Source organism: Oncorhynchus kisutch, linkage group LG13 (genome assembly GCF_002021735.2).
Source record: "Oncorhynchus kisutch isolate 150728-3 linkage group LG13, Okis_V2, whole genome shotgun sequence".
NCBI lineage: Eukaryota > Metazoa > Chordata > Actinopteri > Salmoniformes > Salmonidae > Oncorhynchus > Oncorhynchus kisutch.
In genome coordinates this window covers 40392233-40404779 of record NC_034186.2, presented here as the reverse complement: position 1 = coordinate 40404779, position 12547 = coordinate 40392233, and the positions used below count along the sequence as shown (strand labels likewise).

At 41.1% G+C, this 12547-nt stretch overlaps 1 pseudogene; it reads left to right on the top strand.

Annotated features, from left to right (window-relative positions):
- Positions 1–4884: 4884 nt before the first annotated feature.
- LOC109902953 (dipeptidyl peptidase 9-like) lies at positions 4885–12547 on the top strand (annotated as a pseudogene).

Below are 12547 nucleotides of genomic sequence, written 5' to 3'. Positions count from 1 at the left end.
TATTATTTCAAGAAATGGAGAATCCATCCTTTAATCTATTGAAACGGCGCCTAAATAAACTGCTTTGCACATGCAGGAGTGGTCATTGAGTTACCTCTCCTCCCATAGACGTGTTTGTGTAAAAATCCCTGTTTCATTCCACCCGCAGCCGTTGGATAAGCCAACGTTGTTTCAACACAAGTAAGGGCATTTCATATTTTTTTCACCCTACTTTTAACCTAAATCCAATGACAGGGTGACATGTTTGATTGATTTCACGTTGAATTCATGTTAGTTGACAACTCAACCAAATGTAAATCCATACTAGACATTGAACTGACATATGTTGTAACGAATATGGAGGGCAGACTGATAGGGACTCAATCTCAGATCTCTTTGCAGTCAATAATAGTTTTTGTGTTTGTGCTCATAACGCACCATGACCGTTAGAATGGTGTATATAGTCTGAAATTACCTGTGTGTGTGCGTGTGCAGTGACCCCTGTTTGAATGAGTGTATTACTTTATAAGATGTATAATCGTGTGCAGTGAAGCCTGTTTGATCGAGTGTATTAGATCATTAGATTGATGGCAATTTGTTCGTTTTGCCCCGGGATGAAATACCTTTGAAATATCTAATCCAAATCCGTGTGTTTGGATCCTCCTTCTGAAAAGACCCAATCTGTGGCACAACTTCTTGCAGGTCCAAACAGTCTACTTATAATAATATGGTAATGTCAAAATGCCATTTGTAAGAAATAAATATATGAAAATTAAAACACTAATACATCTTGATTAGATAAGTATTCAACCCCTTGAGTAAATACATATTAGAATCACTTCAGGCAGCGATTACAGCTGTGAGTCTTTCTGGGTAATTCTCTAAAGGTTTTCCACAGCTGGATTGTGCAATATTTGGCCAATTGTGCAATATTATTCCTATACAAATTCTTCAAGCTCTGTCAAATTGGTTGTTGATCATCGCATTTTAAGGTCTTGCCATAGATTCTCAAGCAGATTTAAGTAAAAACTGTAACTCCGCCACTTAGGAACATTAAAATCAAATCAAATGTTATTTGTCACATGTGCCGAATACAACAGGTGAAGAAGACCTTACAGTGAAATGCTTACTTACAAGCCCTTATCCAACAATGCGTTAAGAAGTTAAGAAAGAAAGACAAATAAGTGTTAAGTAAAAATAGATAAGTAAAACATTTAAAATAGAAAATAAAAGTAACAAATAATTAAACAGCAGCAGTACAATAACAAGCGAGGCTATATACAGGGGGTACCGGTACAGAGTCAATGTGCGGGGGCACCGGTTCGTCGAGGTAATTGAGGTCATATGTACATGTAGGTAGAGTTAAAGTGACTATGCATAGATTATAAACAGAGAGTAGCAGCAGTGTAAAATATGGGTCTGGGTAGCCCTTTGTTTAGCTGTTCAGGAGTCTTATGGCTTGGGGGTAGAAGCTGTTAAGAAGCCTTTTGGACCTCGACTTGGCGCTCCGGTACCGCTTGCCGTGCGGTAGCAGAGAGAACAGTCTATGACTAGGGTGGCTGGAGTCTTTGACAATTTTTTGGACCTTCTTTTGACATCGCCTGATATAGAGGTCCTGGGTGGCAGGAAGCTTGACCCCAGTGGTGTACTGGGCCATACGCACTACGCTCTTGATAGTGCAGCTGTAGAACCTTTTGAGTATCTGAGGACCCATGCCAAATCTTTTCAGTTTCTTGAGGGGGAACAGGCTTTGTCGTGCCCTCTTTATTTTTTATGTACGCATTTTCGTGAAACAGATTCATTTCTATAAGAAGGGTTTCTTTCCTCAAAATGATTGTCGCATGGTTCATTATAAAAATCTGAATTAAAATGATAGCAATCTAAAAGTTTAAATTCAATTTATGCAAGAGCACCAGCCTTTCCCATATGGAAACATTGATACAAGGTGATCCATTGGCAGCTAAGGAAATGAGCACTAGAAACTGAGATACTGCTGCATTGGCCAATAGGCTCTAACTTCCATCATCAACTAAATAAAATACTTAGGCCTAAAGCCCACAAATAAAAACAGTAGAAAATATCCCGATGAACATTCAGGTTCTTTCAATCCGTTAATCTCTCTCAGCCGCGACCCGTCATTCAGGGCAGGTGGGGCTGTTTATCCCCCCAAAAACAAAAACAAATTATCCTATTTTTATTTTGTCGGCTTTAGTCCTATGTATATTATTTAGTTGATAATGGAAGTTAGAGGCCAACTGCTGTATTGGCCAATGTATTGTAGACTGCTGCATTTCTTTTATTCTGTGTTGCATGTTATTTTGGCATCAATATCTGCCAAATATCAGTTTGCCAATTTAAAAATAACAAAATTGAGTTAATAAAGCCACATACAAACATGGTCTCTTTTTTTGCTTTCTTGAGTAAAGCAGCTCCAAAATACAGGTGTTTCAGCCTAGCTCAGTGCTTTCTGTGGTGGTGGGGCAGCCAGCGGAAAATACAGAGCATATGGGCTGGTAATGTTCTCTAGTTGCGCCGTGATTGTCTCAGTGTTCTCTCACTCATGGGGACACTACATCATTGCAAAATCTACAGGGAGATTAAGAAAGTTCAAGCCCCTTGGGTGCTGCCACAGAGTTACATCCAAGAAGGCTCAAGGTCAATGGCCACAGGTCAAATCACGTTATCTACCATAGCTTTGATTGGACTGATAATTTCACCATCATGCTTTCAAAATCTTAGCAAGCGAGACAAGCAGTCATCATCATGAATCAAGTCGACAATCTACTGGCAAATCCTTTTCAGTCCTTGTCATAAGAAGTGAAATTACAGATAAAACGTATCAGAGTTCATCTGCCATTGGACATAAACATTACACAAGTTGGAATTAGCAAATTCAACAATGAGTGGTTTGGAAGGAGTCAGTGGCTAACTGCAAGCATTTCAAAGCAATCAGTAGCCGGCTTTTCGGTAGAGAGGGTGTGTGGTTCAAGTCTGGTTTTAAGGGTCTCTTTTCCAAGCTTAGAAGGATAAACGTTCACATGCAAAACCATGGGCCAGAAAAGGTTGAATACATTGGCCATGCTGTCAATCCAGCATGACTTCTGCCTCATTCAAAACAACTGGAAACACGGAACTGGGAAATCTCAGAGTTCAGTGAGTTCAAGACAACTTGGAACTTTGAAAACAATGAGCTCCGACTGGGAAAATACATTTTGAACGGTCATCCAACTCGGAATTCCAAGTCAGGAACTTGGTCCTCTTTCTAGAGCTCCGACCTGAAGATCACTGACGTCATGATTCTACCTTCTTTTATTCTGATGTCCCAGTTGTCTTGAAAGCACAATAAATCCAGAGAATGCCAGACTTAGATGACAAAGTTTGGTGACAGAATTTGCCCCCAAGAAGGACTGCCGCACCGCACCACCTTCCTGTTTAAGTCAGCACAATGTGATTCCAAAAATGTATTGTATGCTGTTGCATAAATGATGTATTATGCCAGGGAGATATGTATACTGTGGCTAACAAAGTAATACTAAGTGTATGTTGTGTAGTAAGCTGTTAGTAGTCCATGTGCCTCACCCTACTAATTTGGTCCCTTTCCCCCTTATAACTTAGCCTACTGTTCTGACTTGGTGGTGCACATAGCCTGTTTTAGAGAAATGTCATCCTCGATTAAGAGCTTTCATTGTCTGCTTGTATGCCCCCTTTATATACCCTGCAGTTCTGAATTGGTGTACAGGGAGAATACTGTAAGGATTTCCCATGTTATGAATTCTGTCACTACATTTCAAAAGTGTTGAACAAATAGTTAGAAGATTTCTGGCTCTCACAGACCTGTAACTTCTTCTTTAAAAGGCTCCTCTGTCCTCCACTCGCTACCTGTATTAATGGCACCTGTTTGAACTTGTTATCAGTATAAAAGACATCCAAACCAACCATCTTGGCAGAGTAAACGCATCTTCATAAGTTGTCATGGTTTTGAACTGTGTTCGTATGTTTGTCTATTCATATTCTGTATGTCTACCTGTGTATTCTGTATGTCGCTTTCTGTTTATATATTTTTGGTCTATGTATTCTGTATGTCCCTCAATGCCTATCTGCCTGTGTATTTTCATGAGTCCTTGTTATTCACCAGATTGTGAGCACCCAGGACAAGGAGCTGGTCCTGCCGGTCACCACCCTGGTCGAGTACATTGCTCGCGCCGGCTGGACAAGACGGCAAATAGTTAGTTCTAAAGACTGGAACAGAAACAACTAACCAAACCTATCTATGCCATGGAACGGATTGTATCTGTAATGTAAAGGTGTAATTATTCCTATACATAAACCATTGAGTAAAGTGCTTGTAAAGATTAAAAAGGCGCCAAGCCTTGTGGTTTCATCTGCTAGATTTTTGTTTATTTATTGTAGCTTTATTTAACCACGTGAGTTATTAAGGAATGCATATTTACAATGATAGCCTGATCATGTGACTTAGGCCAGCACCACCTGGAGTTCCATTCCATCCCACACTCACCAGCAATCTGGACTAGTCCTCACACAATTGTGCTACCCGCAGGGCTGAAATGGCAAGTTACCCACTCCTGGTGGGCGACAGTTGTCTTGAGGTCTGTGCCAAGGCAAATGACACCGCAACCAGAAACCAACAGCCAATCAAGCTCCTCTCCTCTTCATGTTTTATTCCATCATGTGTGGGTCGGTTATCTGTTGAACCGCACCCATTTCTTCTCTCCAGAAGGGTAGCCTATGTCACGGAGCATGATCAATAAGCTAAGTCGACTTACTTTGATTTAAAAAAATGTATTCAAAGTAGCTCTTTCAATTTCAAGACAATCTTTCTCTATGAACTAGGAAATATGGAATTGTTTGAGGATATTTAGAAACGTTAGCCAGCTAATTATTTGATACGGACTTGTAACATATCTCATTGCTCCTCTGTCCTGTGAATGGGCAGTGCTGCTGTACAGGAGTCAGCAGAGGCTCCAGCTGGTCCTGCTGCCCCCGGGTCTGTTCATCCCTGTAACTCAGGACCAGGCCCAGAGGGAGGAGAGTGTGGAAGCTGTGCTTGAGGGGGCCCACCCCTTCATCATCTGTGAGGGGATCACTGACATCTGGATCAATGTGAGTTAAAGTAACTCTGGCTTTGGCTCCAAGGCCTAGATTATGACTTGAGATCTGAGCATGGAACTCAGTATGTAAAATAAATAATCCTGACTGCTTCCAGTGCCCTGATTAGCACAACGTTGTAGTTACTTGCCTGTATCGGAAATGGCTGTTACTTGTAGTTTTTTGTTGGTTAGTTTGTTGTCACATGAATGTTAAGTTACCTACCTCTCTTCCAGTTATATGTGCTGAAATGAAACGCTTTTGTTGTCTTGAACTTTGAAACCAACGAAGGCTCTTTCTTTAAGGGCTCATATTATGTTGGTTCTTTCTTTGTTTCAGGTCTATGACATCTTTTATCTTTTTGTTCAAACAAGCTATGAGGAGATCACCTTCCTCAGGGCGAATGAGTCCAAAACTGGCTTCTGCCATTTGTACAAGGTCAGCACACTGTTACAACAGGGCTGTGACCAGTGGGCCAGAGACTACACTCAGACAACAGGCAGGAGAATACACTGTTGTTAGATTTTCTTTCTGGATTCTATTTCTGGCTTAATGGTGTGAATAAGGATGCACCTTCCAAAATAATTTTTTTGATAATGGGTAGGTCAACTCATTTAATCTACTCGTTGTTGCCTGCAGATTACTTTAAGTACCCGATTTAAGGAGGCGGTTACGTTCACTTTTCTACCGGCTTTTCACCCTCACCACAAAAAACATGAATGTATCAATGCACAAGATGTAAACATGCATAAGCACACATTTACCTCACAAATTGAGACATCGGAATGGCGCTGCAAATTCAATATTGCTTCTTCATCATTTTTGAATGAGCCACTCCAAGGGCAGCAACATATATAATATCAACAGTATCTGCTGTCGCTATAGTGCCCTAAGGGCAAACAAAATCAATAGTATCTGCCCTTACTATACTGACTTCCTAAGAACGACAACATAAATACTATCTGCCCCTTCTGCTCTAGTAACTGCCCCAAGAGCAGCACCATGAACAGTGATATGCATTTGGCATCATATTGATGTTGTTTTCTTCTCAGGGTGCCAAGGAGATTACATTCTACCAGAGACTTTTAATTTCTCATGGAAGTCGAGGTTCCCGCTATACGGCATGTTGCTTAAACCACACAACTTGGTATCTGGCAGTGAGCACCCCACCATCCCATTTGTGTGTTGAGGGTTTGTGCCCCAGGTTTGTTCAATTAAAATGTTATTATCCTGTAATGTAGTCTGTTTGTGATAGTTGGGATTTTATATATTTTATTTTATTATTTAACCTTTATTTAACTAGGCAAGCCAGTGAAGAACAAATTGTTATTTACAATGACGGCCTACCCCGGCCAAACCCTAACTCGGACGACGCTGGGGCAATTGTGCGCCGCCCTATGGGACTCCCAATCACTGCCGGTTGTGATACAGCCTGGAATCGAGTATAGAACAAGAAGGTCCGCACAACATTAAAGCTCCCAGTTCACCGCTTTATTGACAACGTTTCCATCCGAAACGGATCTTCGTCGGGTCAAACACACCGAGTGTTCACATCCCAAAATAAACACATTTCACCTCACATGACCATTGTGGACATGACGCATGGTGGGTGCAACAAACATTTGTGTATCTCTAATAATTAAATAACAATGAGATGGGTGCATGTAAGGGTTCCAGGAAATAATATGTATTTACAAAATGACCAATTGGGTAACATGGACGGCAAGACAAATCAAAGTAAATCGAGCCAGGGTCTATAGTCGTGTCGCCTCTAGCACTGAGATGCAGTGCCTTAGACCGCTGCGCCACTCGGCAACCCCAAAATGTATAAAAACAAAGATCATGTTAAAGGTTTTCTTATGTATGTTTTTAATGTTGAGCGGGTGTTTTTGTTTGTGCTCCAGGTGCAGTTAGTAAATAACTCGCACAAAAGGAGTGAAGTACTTGAGGCTGAACACGCTAGCGTCACTAGGCTACTCCGTCGTTGTCATCGATGGAAGAGGGCTCAAGTTCGAGGCTCTGAAAAACAAAATGGTAGCACAGTTGTACATCTCCACTGACATCATTGTTGTAGGTATTGACAAAATATGTGATTTCTCTATTGCCAGTTTATCAATCTGTATTAGCAGGGTTGTGTTCAGGAAGGCACAATGTGGCAACATCAAAAAGGACGTTCTTATTGGACAAGCCCAGATGGTACATTCCCATTTCACTGCATTTCAACAAAGTTTTCTCCTATTTCGTGCCCTCTGAACAAGACCCAGTCCATGCGAGTCTTAACATTCCTTTCACACTTTCTGTGGGTCTCAGGGCCAGGTGGAGGGGCTGCAGTACTTGGCCAACAAGTACAAGTTTGTTGACCTAAGTCGCGTGGCTATCCACGGCTGGTCCGACGGCGGCTTCCTCTCCCTCATGGGCCTTGTCTACAGGCCCAACATCTTCAAGGTGAGGTGAAAGTTCAAAGTCTCCACTGAAGAACTTTAGGGGACTATTCTTTGGACAAGGTCACAATTTCACATCACACGCATTCTGTGTAAAAAATAAGAATATTGTGATGGCAGGCTGTGCAGTTCTATAACCTCGTACCATGAAAGGGTAGTAAATGTGGCCCAGCCCTGGTAAAATCAACAAGCCCAAAATATTGACTCTAAAACTGAATTTAACACTACAAGGTCTTGACTGGTTGTAGCTATGATTACTCCTCACTCTTAACCAGTTAACATTGTAGACTCACAATCTCAAGTGATTTAAGCCTGCTTGACTTGAGCTGTCCTCCAGGTGGCCATCCAGGTGGCCATAGAGGGTTACAGAGAGCGCTACATAGACCTGCCTGAGAACAACCAGCAGGGCTGCGAGACCGGCTCGGTCGACCCTGCCCATAGACAATCTGCCCAGCGAGTGAGTCATCACGTTTCATTACAATTGACTGTCTATCTCAGGGTGCTTAACAGGCAGTAAGTAAAAGCAGCAGTAAGCACTCTCCAATGTGCAACTGTGCAGCACTGTCCTGCAGCAGCACTGTCCTGCAGCAGCACTGTTCATCCCTTGTGTTGGTATAGTCCTGATGGGATAGACTTGCTTGGAATGCATTTAAATTAGCATAGTCCTAGATTTGTTTGTGCTGTAGAGCCCACTCTTATGACAATAACCATAGGAGTTGGCTATATTGCATTAACAGATCAAGGATCAGGCTAATTTTCGATTCGAGTGGAAATACTTTTTCTTTAATATTTTGTTTTCCTACCCAGGCCTAACCGGTTACTTATTTTACGCGGATTCCTTGATGAGACTGTGTACTTTTCCCACACCAACTTCCTGGGTTCTCAACTGATCCGCTGGGAAGCCTTATCTGCTACAGGTAGGAGGGTATTGGGTTTAGTTGTTCACATGTACAAGCCCATGTACGATGGGACACAACACACATTATAGTGTTTATTTGCGTGTGAGGCTTGCCTTCAGGGTAGAAAATGAAGAGCGATTGATAAGAGAATTGAGTATGTGCGGTGGAACCGTTTCCCAGGCTTTAGCTGAAATGTTGGCGAAAACAAACACACTATGAAGAAGAAACTAGTATGACTCATTTATTTTTCAAAATAATCTTTTCATAGCATATAAACATCATCTTTGAAATGAGGAAGGTCGATGCATCCTTGCCGGGGCTTTCTCTTTCCTCCATATCTGATCCTTTGTCTCTATCTCTTCAGATCTACCCCGACAAGAGACACAGCATCCGCTGCCCAAAGTCTGGAGAGCACTATGAGATTATGCTGCTGCACTTCCTCCAGCAGTACCTCTGATGAGGGCTGCAGCTGAACGAAAAGAGCCCACCTCTCCTCCCACCATTGCCCAATGTCACCATTCCCCTCCACATACACACACTTTGTGCCCCACCACCTACCGCCATTTGCATCCGTTTATTTATGAATAGTGTCAATGTAGCAACTCATGCTTCTTTAGCTTTGAAACCTTTCACTGGCACCCCGTCGGTACCCCGTTCACAAAAATGGATAGCTCCTACAGACAGTGAGTCACGTGGCCGTGGCTTGCTATTTAAAGTAGGCAGACTGGAATCGAGGCATTCAGTTACCGTTCGATTGAACATTAGAATGGGAAAAAACAGTGACCTAAGCGACGTTGAGCGTGGTATGATGGTCAGTGCCAGGCACGCCATCTCAGAAACGGCCTCCCTCCTGGGCTTTCGCACACGACCGTGTCTAGGGTTTACAGAGAATGGTGCAACAAACAGAAATGATCCAGTCAGCGGCAGTCCTGGGGCGAAAACATCTCGTTGATGAGGGGTTGAAGGAGAATGAGAGGTTGAAGAAAAATTGTGCAAGATAACAGGCGAGCCACAAACAGACAAATAGCGGCTCAGTACAACAGTGGGAAGCACGACTCGTCGATCCTTGTCACGGATGAGCTATTGCAGCAGACGACACACCGGGTTCCACTCCTATCAGCTAAAAACAAGGAAAAAACGACTCATTAGGAATGCGATCACCAACACTGGAGAATTGAGTGGAAAAGCATTGCCTGCTCCGATGAATCTCGTTTTTTGTTGCGTCAAGCTGATGGCAGACTTAGGATTTGGTGAAAGCATGATCGACCCATCCTACCTTGTGTCGATGGTACAAGCTGGTGGCTGTGGTGTACTGCTGTCCAATCTGCAGCAACTGTGTGATGCCATCGTGTCAGCATCCAATTTGTAGAATCCACGCCCCGAAGAATTCAGGCTGTTATGGATGCTAAGGAGAGTCCGACCCGGTACTAGATGGGTGTACCTAATAAACTGTCCGGTGAGTGTAGTTGTGTATTATCAGTTATTTCACTAGGGGGAGCTGTAATGTTTGTTTATGATATTGTATTATGCACTTCTCAGTGCAACCAGAGAGTACAACTATATGAACCTGCAGCATCCAGACAAAATAAGTCACAATCGATTTTCTAAGGACTTTTTAAGGCCCAATTTCACCCAAACAATCAACCATTTCAAATACAACTCGCACTGATATTTTATTTAAGATATTTAGTTTGCGTTATACATTCAAAGCATATATTACTATTGAAGGTATAGATGACGATATGACATTCAGTAACTCACATTTTTACCACAGACTAAACAGTTGGACCCTTTCAAAGGGTGTAAGTGGTATAACACATCAGTCAGTTTGACTGAAAGAGTACCACTAAAACAGTGAAATATGACATTGATCCTTAGTGAAAGGGATGTTCCTGCAGGATCGCTACACAAAAGGCAAATGTTATTATGAATAATAACATGTATGATAATTCTGCTAACAAATTGGCAAATGAAGTTCTGAATTTGACCTCACAACCTCAATATTGTTTGTACAATATTGTAAAAAAAAGTTGAATATTCTTATACTGAAGGTCTAATGAACCTTGATCCACCTATGACTTGACCACCAGGCAATTTGACAGCATCTTTGGTTGTACAGTTGTATGATCTTAATTTGATCACTTTGTTTTTTGCAAAAAAAAATGTTTGTTTCAAAGACAAATAATCCAAACTAGATATATAAGGTAGTTACAACATTTCTAGCAGAGTAATAACAACTATTGTTACTGTTTTTCAATTGCAGGTCAGTGTGTGAAAGGTAAAGATGATATCAAGTCTTTCATCATGCACAGCTGGAGTGCTGTACAACTAGTTAGGTCCGATGGCTAAACCCACAATAACAGGTTTTGATGTGTATTCGCATTTACCCTTGGCCATAATGGCCGTAGGATGGAGTAGATTAGGACTTTTGATTAATGTACAAAAACAGGGTGATCAAATTAAGATCGTACAACCGAAGATGCTGTCAAATTGCCTGCTGCCATTCACTGACATATTGGATTTTTAAGCACAATAGGCCATTGCCATGAGCAACTACATAAATCTATATTTCAATATGTTTCAATAACCTTGTCATTACAGTATTTCAAGTAAAATGTTTAGTCAAAAGTGCCATTGATGGAACAGAACAGCATAAAACTATAGATTGGAACAAATAAACATCCTCTCACATTTTTTACATACTAGGCTCATCAAAACAAACCCATAAGTGTCTAATGCGTGTCAAAAGTTGTCACCACTTGTTTTGAAAAAAAATGCATCTCCCTCAAAATACCACAATTGTCTGAGCTTGAACTTTACCCTACTTCTCGCTCTGCCACTGCTTGTACCACCAGTTTCCAGCTGTGCTAACATAATTGCAAAAGGGTTTGCTAATGATCAATTATCCTTCAATTATCCTTTTGCCATTGGAACACAGGAGTGATGGTTGCTGATAATGGGCCTCTGTACGCCTACAGTATGTAGATATTCCATTAAAGGTCAGCCGTTTTCCAGCTACAATAGTCATTTGCAACATTAACAATGTCTACACTGTATTTCTGTTTATGTTATTTTAATGGACAAAAAATGTTTTAAAAAAACAAAGACATTTCTAAGTGACCCCGAACTTTTGAACGGTAGTGTACATTAACATTGTTTGTTTTGGTTTTAAGGGATCATTCACTATCTTTAAAAACAAAAAGTTGCACAAGTTGTTATGCAGCTGAAGAATAGAAGACTGTAGATATACCATTACTATATACACACCATTCCATGAAACAAATGTTTACACTTGATTACTTCACGGAGTGTTGTGGGAGAATTGGGATTTCTGCTAGAACCATACAGCTGTTATTTTCAATGCAGGGGCTAAAAGTCTATTCGCCTCCATCATATTGACCCTTTACCCAGATTCCAAATGTATAGCATCTGTAATCTGCATGTTTTTTCGTTGCTTTCCATAGGCCTTATATCAACTGTATCGTGGATGATCTACTCTAGTCTTTTCAATGTAGAATCCATTTTGTGACCTGACCAAATGTCACAAAAATGTCATGAGCCATGAGATACATGGACTTCCACAAGTCAATGAACACCCCAAATAAAATGTAGATGTGATAGGAAATGCCTCATACCTCAATAATGGATTCAACTGGAATTGTCATACTTCTAAAAGATACGCATTATGAGAGTAATGTCTGCTGGAACAAATGTTGTAATCATCTTGGCTATACACATGTTTTCAAGTCTTGCTCAGTTAATCAAATAGATCATTTTCCCATGATGTTGAAACTGTTGGATTTCTGTGGGATGACATGCAAATACTTCCCTAGTTTCTGCTCTATTTCAGTCACTTTAACCCATTCACCAATTACCTCCAGTGCATTCAACTTTAGTTCACAGCAGCACAGTCCAGACATCTATTTTCTAGGTAAAGTTCATTGATTTATGGTCCTTCCCCACTACTCATTGTCTGGTTGGCCAAGCGATGTGCATGCAACTGTCATTTTACTTTTCATTCATCTTTTCCCCAATTATAATAAACATACAGTAAACATAAACCAACATGTAAAGTGTTGGTTGCATGTTTCGTGGGATGAAATAAAATATCCCAGAAATGTT